The sequence below is a fragment of the Pinus tabuliformis genome, chromosome 6 (assembly GCF_031772625.1).
Source record: "Pinus tabuliformis cultivar Carrire ecotype Pingquan chromosome 6, CPIR1, whole genome shotgun sequence".
NCBI lineage: Eukaryota > Viridiplantae > Streptophyta > Pinopsida > Pinales > Pinaceae > Pinus > Pinus tabuliformis.
The window spans coordinates 1,833,455,762-1,833,474,736 of NC_142292.1; the positions used below are offsets into that span (position 1 = coordinate 1,833,455,762).

The 18,975-nt window shown below is 41.1% G+C and overlaps 1 protein-coding gene across 2 annotated transcripts in view; it reads left to right on the top strand.

Moving 5' to 3' along the window:
- LOC149266326 (uncharacterized) overlaps positions 1 to 18,975 on the top strand; it is a 297,072-nt gene that overhangs the window by 114,072 nt on the left and 164,025 nt on the right. The window lies entirely within an intron of this gene.

The following is an 18,975-nucleotide window of genomic DNA, read 5'->3' on the forward strand; positions in this document are numbered from 1 at the left end:
GTAAAAAACAAACTCTAGCTGTAGTGATGGTTTAGACGATGAAGAAGCAGCCAACTTTGTGAGAAAGTTGAAAAGAGGAACTAACAAATATAAAGGTAAGCTTCCTTTAAAGTGTTTTGAATGTGGTAGAATTGGTCATTATGCTTCTAAATGTCCTTTTGCAAAGGGGTCAGATAGTGATGAAGAAGAAAGTTATAAGAAAGAAAAGAAATATCAGAAAAGAAACAAAGGAAAGAACAAGGGAAAATTCTTCAAGAAGAAAAGTCTCTATTCAAGAGAAGATAGTAGCTCATCTGATGAAGATGATCATCTGATGAAGATGATGATAGTGACCATGATTCCGATAGAGTGCTCTTCATGGCATTATATTCTCAGAATGAAACTCCTGAAAACTATGAAGGCTATCATGAAGAAGAAGGAGAAGTGGGTCTTGAGGTAGAATTGATTAGTGCCTTAAGTAATGTTAGAAGAACATAGAAGAAAAATCACATTCTCAAGGAAGAAATAATGAAACTAAAAGAATGCTTACAAAGTGTTGGAAATACTCAGATGGGGGTTAATATTTAGAGCATTAATTAACATTAGTATCAAATCAAAAGATCACATCACAACAACACCATTCAACAATGCACAACATCAAAGATAGTACACGAGATTTTTAGGTGGAACCCCTTCCGGGAGAGAAATAACCAAACAATTTTAATATAGGTCTTTGAATATTATATCCATAGGAAGCTCCAACTTCCAATATTGTCCAACAACAATTGGAAGGAGCCTTCAACCCTTTGATTTATCAACTTCAACTGAAAGGATGCTCGAACACCAGGATTTATTAGCTCCAACTGGAAGGACGCTCCAACGCCTTGAATTACCAGCTCAAACTAGAAGGACACTCCAATGCCCTGGTTTTATCAGCTTTGACTAAAGGATGCTTCAACACCCTGCACACGCTCCAACCTACCCTAGTACCACCTTGCCGCTCTGAAGTGTTCTCAGGTTCCAACCTGAAGGAGACTCAATTCTCTGCCTTGTGCCACCCTGTTGTTGATTTTTCAAGTGCAATATATACAAGCACAATATTTCTGAACTATTGATAATTACTTCAAATGATATAGATCTTCTTTTAACAATTCTAATTTATCATTAAGCAATTACACTTCATAAATTCAACCATAAACCATAACGACAATAGAGATCACAATGCACAAAAAAGAACACAAGATTTACCTTGGGAAAACCCACTTGGGGGAAAAGCCCAACAACCCTTTTCTTAGAGAATTTTTTCAGTTCAACATGACATGCATCTAATGCGGCTAGTCAATTATGACATCAACAAGATCAACAAGCTCTGGTCAAACCTAGTCTCTAGCCCTCAAGTCAAGTCAAACCAATTCAAAATTCTGCTCTTCAAGAATTCAACCTTCTCAGCTTTGCCCAAAATTTCGTCCTGCCCAAAATATGCTGTCCATAATTTTGGACTCCCCAAAAAATTGCCCTGAAATTTGGTCTGTCTAGAAAACTGCCCAGAAAAAAGTCACATGTGTGAAACTAGAGAGAGAGAGATGTGAGCTAGAGAGAGATCTTCGTCCTTCTTCTTCCTCTTGTCCTTTGCTTGGATGCCCATAACTTGTCTTTCTTGTGTGATAGTTGAATGGTGCTCTTGTGGAGGAGGTCGAATGCCTGTATATAGTGCTATGCTTGTCTAGAATGGGTGTCTCTTCATTGGGCTGAGTTGACTTAAGGGAGGGTTGTTAAAATCGGCAACTAGGGCCAAACTCCATGTTTGTCATCTTATTTATGGTAGCTGATATTTTTCTTGGATCCCTCTCATTGAGAGGTGTAGGATTGATCTAAAGATCATCCAATTCCGATAAGTATTCATGGAGTTATGAATTTATTTGTGTTATAAGACAATTCGTCAAGGTCAGCGAACAACCAAATAAACCCCACATGTACTCAACGTTTTAGTATAAAAGGAGATGACTTGAGAGTCATTTCACACACACACTTCTATCTTGATTTCTCTCTCCACTTGTCTTGGGTTTTAGTGGAAGAGAAATCTCGGAGTGGAAGCCCTAGATGTTGGAGGAAAAGAGGCAACCCTAGACGCAGATGGAAGGCAGCCCTAGACGCAGATGGAAGGCAACCCTAGACGTAGACTAGAGGGTGCCCTAACGCAGACCTAAAGGCTGCCCTAAACACTGGTCTAATCCAGCCCTAAACGCTGATCTAATTCAACCCTAACGCAGTCAAGTTTATGGGCTACAGTGAGGGTTTGCTGTAGGTGACAGCGTGGTAAGTAAGGGCTGTTCCAAGTGCATAATGCTGGGCAGATTAGGCCAAGGAACAACTGTGTGGACAACAAAGTTATAGCCGCAATATAAGGAGTCAAAGGAACAACGTGGAGGCTGCCCTAGACAATGTAAAGGGGCTGAATGGACATCTTATGACCTTAGCCGCAATTTGAAGGACCAGAAGGACAACGTGAAGGCTGCCCTATACAGTGTGAAGGAGTTGAAGGGACAACGTGGCCTTAACCGCAGTTAAACAAGGCCTAAAGAAATAGCATAGGTATGGAGGGTTATTCCCTTGCTTAACCGTAGTCTTTAGAAGGCTGCCTTGCTGATTTGTATGGAAGATAAGGGCTGTAGGCTATGTTGCAGGAAACGTGGGGGGGGGGCCCTGTTTCCGGCTGGAAACTGGGACGAAACGCGGAAACGCGTTTGGTACGGCCAGGAAACGCGTTTCCGGCCGTACTGCCACGTTTCCCGAAACGGAAACGTGGCAGTACGGCCGGAAACGCGTTTCCCTAGCCGTACAGCCTGCGTTTCCCAATTGAATTGTGTTTTTTTTTTAATTTTTTTTTTCAAATTTGTTTTTTAATTTTCTAGATGTGTGTCTAAAGTTATAAAAGTGAATTTTTGCCCTAGTGTTGATATGCAGTTCATGGTAATGTTAAATTCTTAAAGTAAAAGTGATATTCTCCTTTATTTTTCATTTTCATCCTTTTACTTAAATTTTTAACATTACCATGAAATGACTCAGGATGTTTGAGAGTGGTTTCGCCCTCATTGGATTTCATATGGAGAAAGTAGAATTTTAGATCTCACTCAAAATCCAGCAAACTTATTTGTTTTTCAGGATTTCAGGATTGGGGGGATTGCAATGTTTCCATTGGATTTTATCATGTACTAGGGTATGGAACTTGTATTTAATCAAGAGAACCAAGCCCTCTATGCAGGGGAAACTCCCAATAATCAAGATCATGTAGGGTACTAGGGTATGAAACGTGTATTTAATCAAGAGCACTAAGGTCGTTCGACTATGTAGGAGGAGACTCCCAATACAACAGTGGTCCTTCTAAAGAATGGGATGTGGATGCAGAAAATCCTGATTTGGATCTCTCTCATGCAGCCTTATAGTCTTTATTGTACTTGCAGCCTCATATATTAATATAAATAAAGGCTGATTTTGAGATTTGGATATCTAATAAAGGTTGCTTTTGGATATTCTGATATTTTTATTTTCATTATGTGATCATTCATGAGTAAATGTGATGTAAATTAAATCTTAATGTTTAAGTGTAATAAATTATAATGTATCATTTATGCTTTATGATTGCACACACATATATATATATATTTAAATATTTTCTATATATATATATATATTCACGTTTCCCCGTTTCCAAAATTTGGGGAGGTCGCGTTTCGTATCGCTTCCCGTTTCGGAAACTCGTACCCGTTTCCCCGTTTCGTGCAACTTAGGCTGTAGGGTGATGCCCTATCTGGTGATGCAGTGTAGTAGTGCAGCGTGGTGAAACAACACATGGCAGCAAGGGTACATGGTGCTGCTAAGCAAGCAAGGCGACTAGTACAACAATGCTAAGGTTACATGGTGCTGCAAACTAGTGCAACAAAGTAAATAGACAACTGGGCTACATGGTGCTGCCAAGATGCATGGACAAGCAGGCTACATAGTGCTGCAAAGTCACATAGGACAACAACAAGGTATAGCAACTATGTTGGGACAACAACTATGATGGGACAACCCTATGACATAGGGTAGTAGACATTGTACAACAACTGTGATATGACATGGCAACAAAGTGGGACGACAACTGTGATAACAAAGTGGGACAACAACTGTGATATGACATGGCAACAAAGTGGGACAGCAGCAACAACAACAAGCATGGTGCAGCATGGTAAGTGTGGACAACATGGGCATGGTGCTGCAAGCACATGTGACATGCAGTATGACAACATGATTCAACCATGGCACATGGGACCGCACTGCAGCATTAGGTGCAGTAGTCATGAGGTCTAGCGTTGTGATGATGGGTGCAACATGATGACGAGATGCAACATGATGATAGGTGAAGGAGTCACCTTGGAGAATCAATTGAAGCAGCATGTCTTCAATTGATTTCATCTTCTTAGAGATGATCTATGTTCTTATCTAGATAAGTCAAAGTGTTGAATTTTGTTGTAAATGTACTATCTCTCTCTCTCTGCTGAACTATTGAAGAACATATAAGAAGAATTGATCAAGGGTTTCTCCACATTGGGGTTTGTCCCTGGCTAGTGCCACATCTTGTGTCCTCTTGTCTTGGCTTTTCTTCTGGGATTTATGTTTATGTTCTATCTGCAGTTTACTTTAACGCTGATGTGATTGCTAATCTGGAAAATATATTGAGCCAACTATGAAAATTGAAATAAATTGCTCTAAGTATAGAACATACCTAAAATTAACAAGGGTTGACTTGACTAATTTGGAGCCAAAACTTCAAATTTCTTTCGAAATTTCTCTTTTAAATCTGACATGAAGAACATGTCTGATATAAATTCTTCCAAGGACTAAATAATCAAAATAACATTAATGACATGTCTTTCAAATTCTTTATATAAAGGGTTAAAATATAATTATGAAGACCGACCATAGTTACAAAGTTCAACACCTTCCACCCTTAAGATTGAAGGTAAAAGAATATGATGGATTAGCTTGGTTTTCCGGCTTAGCCACCACTACTTCCAATAGACTCCTTCACTGCCTTTGCTTCTATCCGATTGTCATAACACAATGTCAATGTTGTTGTCAAAACAAAAATCTCTTGGCAATGCATGCCCTATCTCTTCCAAAAAAATCAACACTGCAAAACCCTAGCATCAATCAACACTACTCAATGATACATGAAACTGATAAACCCCAACAACAACAAAAAATGCTCTCAATAATGTATTCTTTGGATAGTAGCTCAACAAACTATAATACAACCCCTAGAACTTCTAACCATAAGCAAACCCTAAGTGTTGATACAACCAAGCCCTAGCATCCTCGGTTTAGGGAAAAACCATTAACAATAACACACAAAAATATTGCAATAGAAACAATATCATCAAGATGATCTAGTTATTGCATTGGCAACATATATAAGCAAAATTCAACCACCTCTGCTCAACACACATTCAACGCTATTATCATACACCAGTTCCGCTCAATACATGACATCGATGGCATTAACATGTATCAAAATGTGTTCTCTGCATCATACATATTACAAACTCCAACATACAGACTTGACATAAATGTGCATCGACAACTACAAGAAAAACTCTGTTCAATGTACTCAACAACACTCTCTGCTCAATGTCCTATCAACATATTGTTAAACTCTAATGGAAACATACTCACAAAAGGACACCAAACTGCATGAACATCTCTATAATGACAGCAATTTTAAACAATCATATGCAAACCAACCAATTTAAACCATTCCTAGCAGAAACAAACTCTGTCCTCTATACTCTGTCAATCACACGCCAACACATAACCATTTTGTCGAGAAATCTAGGGCATTAATAGTTAGGTGATTTCTGTTTAATTAGTAATTGCTTGTGAGTGCTTTTTACAACTTTAGATTAGGATCTTCTTCTACTTAGATTATTAGTATTCTTCTTCATCAAATAACTACCAATGCATGAATATAAATATACAAGAGACACAGAATGTAGGCTATGAGCCAGGGCCAAAACCTTTCACTCTTTGAGAGGAAAACCCGCACAAAATTATTCTTATAGAGATTCCAATTGATGAATACCAATACCAAGACCCTTGACCTAGTTGCCTCTCCAAGACCAAGACACAAGTCTTCTTCCACCTTCTCGTTTACTCTCTCTTGGTTCCTTCTACTTCAGATTTCGTACCATATGAGATCACTGTAGTCATGTGATTACATCGAACTAAGGTCACTGTAATGATACAAATCTCTCCTTTAACAATAGCATCGAATCTTGAAGTCACACCATAGTCACTGATCTTTGAGGTAGCACTGGGACCTTCTTCATGTAGTAACACCGAGACCTAGTCACACAATTGTGACCTTCTTCCTGGGTGGTACCGAATTCTGCTTTGCTGTGAGACAAATATTATACTGAATCATTGTGGTATAATACTGAACTATAGGTCCTTCATAACACCGAACTGAGACTACTTTAGAGCACTGAATTGTAGTGTATATTCTCTTGTCTGAACTGTAGCACAAAGACCATTATCTCAGATATTCGAGCTTCTATTTCTATGATTAGCCCTAAACAAATCTTCGTTGTTCTCTCATCTTCTATCCGAGTTCCTTCTGTGATTTTGACATTCGAATTTCTGTGGTAATGCGAACTTCTAAAGCGTTGAAATGCGAGGACTCTACACACATATATATAGTAGTTGTCCCATATAGAAATGAGCCGACATATGTCTTCGAACAGTTGTGTCTCCATTAGGTGAAGCCAACATGAGTTCTTCACTTGATCTTGAGGCCGACTTGAAGAGGAGAACTATGTGCTTGTCTTGGAGGGCTATTAGACAATCCTATAGACTTAAATACATTTGTAACATGCCCAAGAAGGGTTCTTCATACATGACATTGACTCCTTTGACTTTAATGACAAACCCTAAAGGCTCTCAATGGGAGCCATCTAAAAATAAAATCTCTTGGTCATAAAACCCATGAAGCAAGCATTACAATAATTTTATTTTTATTCTTTTCATCATTTACAAAAATCACAATTACATGTCATTATGAAGACCGAACCTAATGACACTTATCAACACTCCCTCTTAACTAGGGAGGTATTTATAATGGTACTTGGTCATTCTAAATCTGAAGAATTTCTCATAAGAAGAATCAAATGTTGATTTGGGGTAGCATCAGATGTGCTCTAGCCACAAAAATTGGTGGAGAGGCTATAGCACATGAGATCTCCAAGACCCAGAAATGGTTTGGGTAGAATCTAACTAGTTTGGGGGATATTAAAATAATTAATATTTTTAATGGAGTTCCCAAGTCTAAACTTAGGAAAAATAAAATATTAATGTGAATTAATATAAAACTGAGTTAGAATGGTCCAAAAGTCATGGATCAAGCCAAATCTAATCTTAGCCATTGATTAGAGATTTAATCTCGGTCGTTGATGGACCAATGAGAAAAGTATAAGAGGAGGCTTGAGGGTCAGTTGGAGAATACACCGAGTTGATCAAGATTTCGATTTTCTGGGGCAGGGTTTGCTGAGGAAGTCGAAAGAGTGATTAGAATTGCAGCTGAGGGGCAGTGAATACAGAAGCAGAGAGGCAGAGATAGTACCGGGAGGATTAGCGCAGAAGCCGGGAGAGAGGGACGCAGAGCCAGCCAGAGGTTCACACAGAGGCAACCAGGGCTCACGCAAAGGTAGCCAGGAGCTGCGCAGTGCCTTAGAGAGCCAACATGGGTGACGCAGAGGCTCTAAGGGTTGACGCAGTGCCTCTAGAGGCTGACGCAGGGCAAGCTAGGGTGACGCTGGGCCAAAAAGGGCTGACACAGTCCCTAGAGGCTAATGCTGGGGTTTTCATTGGGCAGATTGGAGCTAGGAGCTGTCGGAGTATTTATCCGGTCACCGGTGTTTCAGTCGGAATATTTGTCTTCGAAGGAGAGGTACTACTGCCGACATTATTCTTTGTTGGGTGAGCCGGTTTTGGCACCCAAATTGTATTTTGAAACTGCTTAATAATTAAATCCCTCAGATAGCTGCATCGGTTTTCCTGCATTGGGTTTTTCCGGGGACATTGGTCCAAAAACAACAATGTCACTTGTGTGCTTGTTTTGTTTCCTTCAGTTGATGATCTGTATGTGTTGAGATTGTACTTATATTTATTTTCAGTATTTACATGGTAAATAATTTGTTAATTAACAAAGCAACTAGGAAGAAATAAATCAGAAAGTACAGGAAGGGTTTCTAACAGTTAGACTTAGAAATTCCAACATCAGATTGGTGACCCATCTATATAACATCATATCAACCAACATTGTTACATAGCAAGGCCTTGACTAACAACTCTATCTCTCCACAAGATTTGAGCTCAATGCTGGCAAGATCAATGATTTATGGACACCCTAATCATTGTCTCTCCTGGAACATACCCCACCCGGGTTCATCCTCAAAGAGTATCGGATGCTAGATGATTACCCAATCCTCCATTCTGTCTTCCCAAGTGAAGACCAGAATGATGTGTCTATCTCTCCCTCTCAATTAGGGAGGACATATCAATTCCAATAAAGGAATGTACTCATTCCTACAGAAGGAATGTACCTAAGCTCCCTCTTGGCTTAGGAATTTCCAAGTTTCTTCCAAGTAAGAAACTTGCTTCCAGGCTCCCTCTTAATTAGGGACCTACAACAACTCCTCAGGTGGAGATGAAGGGACAACCAACTGCTTGAAGAGCTCCTTCCTTCGATGTCATGAATTTCTTCTTCGTTATGGAGTCTTCATCTTTTGGGACTTCTTCATAGGGCACAAACCATCCATCACTTTCATCCATGAGTCAGTCATGTCATCATTCCTTTCATTAGAAAGTGATCCATCAGTCTACATTTGGCCTTGCTTCATGTCATGTTGCTTTCTTCATGCCATATTTTCCAGAAAGATCTTACATCCTTTTATATGGTCTTCTTGGAAGACATCCACAGTTCTTCCCTTGGCAGTCCTGCATAAGCCCATCCAGATATTTGTTCAATAATAAGAAATGAACGCTTAAATTAAAATTACCTTTTTGATGGTATTTCATCGTGACATCTTCCAGTTTGCATCACCATCTTGTATACATGTTGACATATCTCCTAAAGATATCCATTGTCAAGGGTCTCCATCTTTTTCAGACTTCCATCAGAGTCTTCATATCTTTCTGGGAGATCTCCTAGTCAAATCTTCTTGGTCTCGGATGTTGAATGCCTTCTTCCATGGTTGCATAGTCTATGATCTCTTCCTTTCTTTCTTCACATATTTCATTCCCAGGAACTTCCAATCAGAGTTCCTCTAATTACTGTCAACCACCTCATTTTCATATGAGGACATATTATGTTGATTTCATCTAGTGTGACCCATGACTTTCGACATCCTTTCATAGGAGGAGATTCCTTTCCTTTGATCACGCTTCTCAAAATAGAGAGTGATCCATGTTACCTGCAACCATACAACATGACTTTATTCTATCGAATAAAAGCATACATACCTCATTTACCTTTAGGTCATCTAGGTTTCTTAGCAACTTCATTGATTGAAAAGAGCTTCAACCCCTTGATCTGCTTCATCTCTTATGTCATCATACCATCATCCCATGAATTCCACAAGTTGGAGTTCCTAATGAAACACTTGCTTCCTCTCTAGATTGGTGAACCTTCCGATGAAGATTCCATTAGAGAATCTTGAGGATCTTGCATATCCCTATCCAACAGATGTTACCTTTTGATGTATGATGAGCCTTGTCCTGGATGACTTCTTCCTTTCCTTAAGTTTCCAATGAGGTTCCCAAGAGCTATATCCTTCATATTTGATTGCCATAGATTTTGTTCTAGTTGTCCTTCATGTTTCCCTATGGTGATGTCACGAGCTCTTGCTTCTAATGCTTTTCCTCTTTCAACTTCCTCCACTTCTTCGGTGAAATGGACTTCTTCTCTATCTTCCTTGTTATTTCCCCTCTTGAGCTTAGGGCAATCTTTCCTGAAATGCCCATAGCATTGATTCTTAGCTATGTTCTTCTTTCTTTCCGACAAATGTTTGAGCACTTTTGCCCTCAACCTATTTTCTCCTATATTGCATAGAAACCACAAGTTGTTGAATGGGATATATTTCTTATCCTCATAGACATTTGTTACCTTGTTCATTAATTAGTGCATTTACAACAAAGGAGATCATTTCCTTGTCGGAATCATCTCTCCCAGATCTTGTAGTTGAGATCTTATGAAGATATCCCTTCATCCTTTGATACCTTCAATTTGTGTAGATTAGATCTAAGTGATGTGACCTTTCTTATTGCATCTTCAGAGAATAGTTCTACCAACTTTATCATATATCTTGTGATGTAGGAAAGTGTTCCCTCTGTGGACAGAGGCAACCCCTCTAGCCCTAGAGTGGGTCTAGTCACAGAAAGGATAGATCAACAATAGATTTCCTTAAATAGTCATAGTTGGAGGCCTACCTCAACCAGTGGTCGATGGAGTTCTGTTGCAGCTGCTCCAGCTTTCGCTTCCTTCTCCTCAATGAGTGATCAACCTGAAACAATGCAAAGGAAATACAACAAAGCACATAACTGGAGAATAACAATGATCTATTTACTCACAAAGTCGAAAAGTCATGAGCTATCAAGTAAATTACATACAAGACATAGGAAAACATCATTGATTGTATTAATAATGAAATAAGAGCAAGCTTACAACCAAAGTCTTGACGTCGCAAGCCTTCTCAGAGGGTCCAACCAGTGTATTTCTCAAGCATTCACTCTTTGAAGATGGATCTCCCAATACACAAAGTTTGTCTTTCACTCATAAGTTTTAGCACAAAGTTAAGGGCACTTCACAACCTTGCACAAGCTATCAACAATCCCACACTTGTCACACCCACATCAGCTATCTATCAAACTCAAAAGCACTAACAACACTGCTCAATCCAAAGAATTACCAACTAGCTGATCATAGCAATGGTGAGTGTTTAAATAGGAGAAGGAGTCTCCATGAAAGGTGGAAGAGAGAGCTTATCCCCAAGGAAGGTAGCACAAATGACGGAACTGCCATACCAGAGGAGGAAGGGCGACACAAACTATGCCAACAACCAGGTCTGGAGACATCCAGAAGGCCGACTGTTGGAACGAATTCGCCCAATCTGGATCATCGCGAGTTTATAACTAAGCTTTAGCGCTGACATCGCTAGTAGGCAATGTAGCCAGTCAGACCGTCGCTAAAGATAGCAAGTAGCCTCGCGCCGGAGCATGAAATCGGACCATCACGGGAAACATATGTACTTCCACGCTGGAAGCGCGGCTGGACTATTTACAACCGCTGTTCATCGCATATATTAAGTCCATTATCGCGATGAGGCAGAAAACTTAGGAAAAGTGGGTCACTTGGCAACATAAGAGAGCATTTGTTCAGTATGAGCATGTTTCATTGGGACACATGACACAGTAGAAGGACTGGGGTGAAGGCAGTGACAAATTACTGTGTAACAGATGCCCCCTAAAGTATGAAGCCCGAGAGAGTGGGAGGGGTGAAATGCTTTACGAAACTGACTGAGCTGGAACACCATCTGGAAGAACCTGTAGGCGCAAGTACAACTGATATCTCTGATAGTGAAATACATGTAGTCTAGGCATGGGCGTAGCCATCCAAAAGACATACGAACTAGGTCTGTGGTATGGACGTAGCCATCCAGCTAGTAAGACCATGATAATGATAAAGGTATGGTCGCAACCATCCATGAAGACTCAGGTATGGTCGCAGCCATCCATCAATGAGTCATGTAATCACGAACCAATCCACGCAGCCCGAACATGTGTAATCTGAGTTCGGGGTCTTGAACCCAACCGATCATAGTACAAATTCTAGCATGCGAATAGATGTGCTGAGGTCGAGCATGATAGAAAGTCGCTTGAGTACCGGTCAATGATGAAAACCGTTAACAAGCGCGAGAGAAACCACCAATAATGCCAATGGTTCTCAAGGTACTTGTCTAGTACAATCCATGAAGTGTGAAGAAGGAGCTGAAGTCGAACACTCGTGGAATCACCTAATCGATGACCAATGATGAAAGTCAACCGTCAGGCGCGAAGAACTTGCCATTGAGGCATGCAAGCTCTAAGGTACCAAAGGGAATCTCTAGATCAATCTCCTGGATAATGAGCTGATGTCGACAGGAGATGATCTGTCGCAGGAGGGCCATATCAACGACACGAGATAAGGAACAAGCGGTAGATGGCGAAACAGAGTATCAGAAGAGGAGGCAAGGATGTAAACTGCAGAAGGATTATACTCTTGAACATGTTGGCGACATGACTCTGGAGGGTGGCAGCATTCAGGTACCAAGGGATCAGAGGCTCGATGGAGACAACATAGATCAGATGGAATGAGGCTAAATGGCAACCCAAACCCGCGGAAGGCCAAATGACGATGTATGGATGTCCCAACCCGACAAGAAGCAAAAGTGTCGATGTTCAAGAGTGACTAGCTGCCATAGATGATCAATGATGATTTCCAAATTTTCCCCCACCATTGCTGGCGAGTACCCCAATTATTTTTGAAAACAAGCTTGAAGGGGATAGCATATGCTTGTAATATAAGTTCGACCTTCGGCCGAATCCAACCTAGTAATAGTTTAACGAGCCCTAGGGAGGAGAAGCTCGAGTCTCGTCATGATGACGAGTCTAATGTCGTCAGGGTTTAACGAGTCCGAAATAGGCAAAACTCGGAGTTTTTTTCATGTTTAGAGAGTTTGAAAAAGACACGAAAAAGAAAACTCCAGGGGGGTCCTTTTTCATAGATTTGTCTCTTGAGCCTGAAAAAGTATAAAACAATACTCGAGAGAACCACTTGACTGTGAGGCCAAGGAGTACTTTTAGTGATTAGTGACCTCGATCCGAAAGAGTAAAAAAGTGATCGAAACCACGTCGTTTCGTAACCAATAACAAACCCGAAACGACAAAAGCCCGACAATCTTTTCGCTTTTATATGGTCGGAAAAGAGCTGAAAGTAGACCTCCATTTTTATTCTCTTTGACGAGTCAAAAAGGGAAAAATACTCGGCAATCTTTTCATCTTTTACGAGTCAGAAAAGAGCTTAAAGTAGATTTGTCCTAGAGGAACGAGTGGTATAAAGGGTAGCAACTGGTTCCGGTAATGGTGGAACTGCTCAAAACATGTAATGGTCAAGAGGCTGGCTAATAAAACCACTCATCGTTGCGGTTCCTTAGGAAAGGATAAACAATCAAGTGAAAGCATATGATCAACCAAAGAGATGGTGGCGATGGAATGAAACAACCAAGGCTCATCTAGCAGAATTTGGCGGATAAGAACAATAATCACGAGATGTAAATCGGGTATGGGTTCATTTTTACACAAGTTTGAACCATGAAGAACTCTGTTTGGATTCGGTTTCATGTTTATACAAGCTTGAAACGAAAAACTATGCTTGTTATAAGTTCGCATGCCCCCAGCATAATGATGCAAATCGAGGTACATGCCCCCCAAGCTTCATTGCATTCAACGAGGTGGATGGAATGAAGGTTCACTTTCGAGATCTTGGAAAGACTCGACTTGGATTTGACGAGAGCTTAAGCAAAGAACCGATTTGGAAAACGGGGTTGTTTCATTTTTTTTAAAATGAGGTTGACACAGTAAAAGAACTATCCTCATAACCCTTGTTTCATTTTTTAACGAGGTTGACACAAGATCAAGAACTTTCCTCAAGACTCCTTGTTTCATTTTTTAACGAGCTTGACACAAGGTCAGGAACTATGCTCATCACCCCTGTTTTCATTTCTTAACGAGGTTGAGACAGGAACAAACTATCCTCGTCACTCCTTGGTTCATTTTTTAACGAGGTTGACACAGGAACAAACTATCCTCGTAGCCCCTTGATTCATTGGCCATATGAGAACATGGCTCCCAAGAGGTCTTCGCGGGATGGAAGAGACGCACTCTGGGAGGAATGCATGTCATGAGGCACTAATGACAGATCAGGTTCCAATGCCCCCAGTACATGATGTACGAGACCATTTGCATGATCATCAACAGAGGCGGAGACGAAACGGGTAGCCACATAATTGACTTGTGGCAAGGAAGGCACTGCTTGACAGTTGCGTAGGAGGCACCGGGGGACTAAAGAACGATAATTGATCAATAGTCACCATTCTTCCATTGTGCGGAAAACAAACCACACGGAAAAGTGAAGAAATAAGAGCTCCCATGGCATAAACATAGTCACGGCCAAGGAGAAGATTGAAATCTAAAACACCTTGGACAACCATGACGTCTATATAGACGGTTTTGCCCCCCAAAGTAACAGGAAACTTTGGGAGGATCCCTAAAGGTTGACAGGTTCCTCCGTCAAACGCCAACAGATTCTGCGTGACCGGCACAAGATGTGGGGAGCCCAAAGCTTGCCAAGTAGTGGAAGGCATAAGACTGACAGATGCACCCTCATCCAAGACAGTGCCAGGTATTGCCTTATCATAGGCATGTACTGTAATCTGGAAAGGCACGTAGGATGGAAGGCGGAAAGCAGTCAAATGACTCCAGTCAAAGGAAACGACTGAACTACTTGGTGGGGGTATCATATGATTGCCCCCATGCTCTATAGGAACTGAAGAAGGACTCTCGTGATCAGCAGGGATAGGAGGGTCGTTCTCGGACTCAGGAGAATCTGATGAGACGAGAAGAACATGAGCATGATGCTCTTCCGAAATAGAGTGATCAACAGGTGGTGAACCCAAGTTGACACTCTTTCCGACCAACGGTTGGTCAGGAACAGGCTGAGCACAACCAGGTTTGGGAAGAGAAGGACGGACAAGAGAAGAATCTAAGTCAATCTCGTTGTCGACGGGGAGAGGGTCTGAAGAGAGCCTTTGATAACCAACGAGAAGTTGGGGTGAAGAAGCTGTAAGACTTTCCAAAATAGCGGAAGCTTTATCCATGAGCGGACAAAGGTGAAGGGGATGGTTGCCTTCACATAGCCTACAGGGGAATTGAATCTTCCCTTTCTTCTTACCGTTGCTAGTTGATAGGGTAGCATCACCATGAGCTTCAGAGGACGACGAGGGATGAGCTAGATCGTGAGACCATACTTCTAAGATCCTAGGAATACCAGGACAATCACGAAGAAAATGGTCACCCTTGCACAATTTACAAGGAAACTTAACCTTCCGCGGAGGAGCAGAAGGTGGTCCGACCTGAGATGTACTTGGAGCAATAGCTGCACAGGTGGCCTCGCGTTTATCGGACTTCTTCTTCTTCTTCTTAGTATCCTGGTTACTACATGTGGAACTTTCACTAGGCAAAGGAGGAGAGAAGGAGGAAGAAACAGGGGAAGAAGGCGCAGACTCAACCTTGGAATCAACGTGTCGTGATTCAAATGAAGGAGACGTTGGAACTGGAGTCATGACGCTCGGGACCACCGAGGTTGAAAATAACCAAATGGGCAAACCGATGGTTAACCCAGGCAAGGACAGTGTTGCCATATACGGAGCACTGGTATTTCCAAAAGAAGGAAACGGACCAGGGTTCCCATCTGGGGGAAGACCTTGGCCGATAGACTCGGGGAATGTTGCCATTGGGAACGAGCCTGAAAAACAATCGAACTGTAATGAAGAACTCTAACTGTTACCAAGAATATTTCGTGGGCAGTAAATTTTATGACACAGGAACAAAACTTGACCTTTTCATGTTTCAAGAGTCGAGAAAAGGACGAAAAGGTGACTCTATCTCTTTCGAGGTTTAATGAGCCTGAAAGGACAAGTGCTCAAATGGACCTTTTCTTTTAAGGAGTCCGAAAAGGAATGAAAGTGACTGCTCTGGAGAAACTAGGCAAAAGGTTTACCAAACATCCCGTAAAACTGCATATACACCTTGGCGATCATATGAAAACCAAGGACTTTCCGTACGACAGTCAATCTTCCCGAATGCTGTGTTCGGTGCATTATGGTTTGCAAGGCGGCAGACATGGCTTCCTAGGGATATAGGATGATAACCTAGTGGGGTCTCCCAACATATACTCGACGGTACTGGGAGCACAATTCCGTGCTAGACCACTACTAAGTCACAGAAGGAGGAATCACCCAACCTTGAGTGAAAGCAATAGTGACTAGGTTTAACGACGCCGGAGCAGGTCTCTAGCCTAGACCTCTAAATAGCGTGCGTTATGTTCCAATGCGTTGTTAAGTTCATTTAGTTCATTTTAGAGTTGACCTTGAATTATGTTTCAGTTTTTAGGCCTTACCGTATGTATACAACAAAACCTAGGATGCAGCTAGAATGAGTGAAATATCTTTTTTCTTCAATGAACACCTACTTACAGGAAGGTAGAGAGATCATTCCCAAACCAAGACAAGCGAATGCAAACACTAAGAAACACAATGCATCAATACACTAATCTCATGATGCATCGATACTACTAATGAAAGATTTAGAGTTCGCTTTTCAATTTCTCAAACATGAAAATTTGAAATGCACATATACTTTCACTTTCTCATATCAAATGAATGCAATCCTTTAATTTTTTTTGTTTTGAATTTAAAGAGGCAAACAAGCAAGTGTGAACTGATCGATCCAAACAATTGTGATCTATGCTTGGTAGTGAAGAAATCGAATCAACATAAAAAATTGGTTCAATAATCGACACTAAAAATCAACTAGCAAGAAAACAAGTAGTGAAAAAACCTCAAGCAAATCACAAGACGGTTGTGGATGAACCTTGAACAGACAAGTAACCCAAGCAAACGGTTTCTCGATGAAACTTCTAAAGGGCTAGGTCACATGGTCTAAAAACACAAGACTCACTCAATGAAATCAAAGAGACAGTACCCTAACCAAAAGCAATTAAAACAAGCTAATGAGAGACAAGAAACAATAGGGGATAAACAAGATTGATGAATTCAGGAGGTAAAGTTGTTAAAAGAACTTTATAGGAATCGTCGCAAGTGTTACACTGACAACTAGAGATGAGTCGCTAGTGTTACACTGACAACTAGAGACCCTAGAGACCATCGCAAGTGTTACACTGACAACTAGAGACGCGTCGCTAGTGTTACACTCACAACTAGAGACGGTCGCGAAAGTACACCTATTTTCCGCAACGGTCCGATTTCAAGAGTCGTCGCAGGAATTAAACTAGTAACCTGAGATCGTTGCGGGTACAAAGCTATAACATCAGCGACGTCGTCGCGACTGTTAAGATATTTTCCGCGACAATCTTAAAAACAATGACAAACGAACAAGAAACTCCCAAACAAAAACTAGTCAATGCTTCAATCAATAGAGGGATTTCCCAGATCAACCCAGGTAACCCAAAAGACTGATAGTTTATCCCCAAAATTCAAAAGACACCAAATCAAAACCAAAACAAGAGCAAACAAGAGAAGCAACATACAAAGGACTCCCCAGCGGAGTCGCCAACTTGTGATGCATGAAAGTGTTCCCTTTGTGGACAGAGGCAACCCCTCTAGCCCTAGAGTGGGTCTAGTCACAGCAAGGACAGATCAACAATAGATTTCCTTAAACAGTCATAGTTGGAGGCCTACCTCAACCGGTGGTCGATGGAGTTCCGTTGCGCTGCTCCAGCTTTCGCTTCCTTCTCCTCAATGAGTGATCAACCTGAAACAATGCAAAGGAAATACAACAAAGCACGTAACCAGAAAACAACAATGATCTATTTACTCACAAAGTCAAGAAGTCATGAGCTATCAAGTAAATTACATACAAGACATAGGAAAACATCATTGATTGTATTAATAATGAAATAAGAGCAAGCTTACAACCAAAGTCTTGACGTCGCAAGCCTTCTCAGAGGGTCCAACTAGTGTATTTCTCAAGCATTCACTCTTTGAAGATGGATCTCCCAACACACAAAGTTTCTCTCTCACTCATAAGTTTTAGCACAAAGTTAAGGGCACTTCACAACCTTCCACAAGCTATCAACAATCCCACACTTGTCACACCCACACCAGCTATCTATCAAACTCAAAAGCACTAACAACACTGCTCAATCCAAAGAATTACCAACTAGCTGATCATAGCAATGGTGAGTGTTTAAATAGGAGAAGGAGTCTCCATGAAAGGTGGAAGAGAGAGCTTATCCCCAAGGAAGGTAGCACAAATGATGGAACTGCCATACCAGAGGAGGAAGGGCGACACAAACTATGCCAACAACCAGGTCTGGAGACATCCAGAAGGCCGACTGTTGGAACGAATTCGCCCAATCTAGATCATCGCGAGTTTATAACTAAGCTTTAGCGCTGACATCGCTAGTAGGCAATGTAGCCAGTCAGACCGTCGCTAAAGATAGCAAGTAGCCTCGCACCGGAGCATGAAATCGGACCGTCACGGGAAACAGATGTACTTCCGCGCTGGAAGCGCGGCTGGACTATTTACAACCGCTGTTCATCGCGTATATTAAGTCCATTATCGCAATGAGGCAGAAAACTTAGGAAAAGTGGGTCACTTGGCAACATAAGAGAGCATTTGTTCAATATGAGCATGTTTCATTGGGACACATGACACAGTAGAAGGACTAGGGTGAAGGCAGTGACAAATTACTGTGTAACATATCTCTTTTGATGTCTCCAATCATGCTATATGGGGAATGAGGGGACCTTTGGTTGATTTCATAAGAATCCCTTCAACCCTTTGATCCCTTTCCACATATTCGAATAATGCTTGACCTTTGGATGGTTTGGAGACTTTTCCAGTGATATGATTAATGACTTCACTTTCTTCGAGGACTATGTCTATCCTCCTTTTCAATGTATGGAAGTTCGATGATCCAACCAACTTATAGATCTCTTTGCAAAACGAAGTCATTTTATTAGATTAGATTATAGAATAAAAGATACTTACTTGACAAGTGAAGATGAAATCTTCAACCTGATCCCTTTGATGGTGGTTGATGAATATGTATTAGTGCCCTTT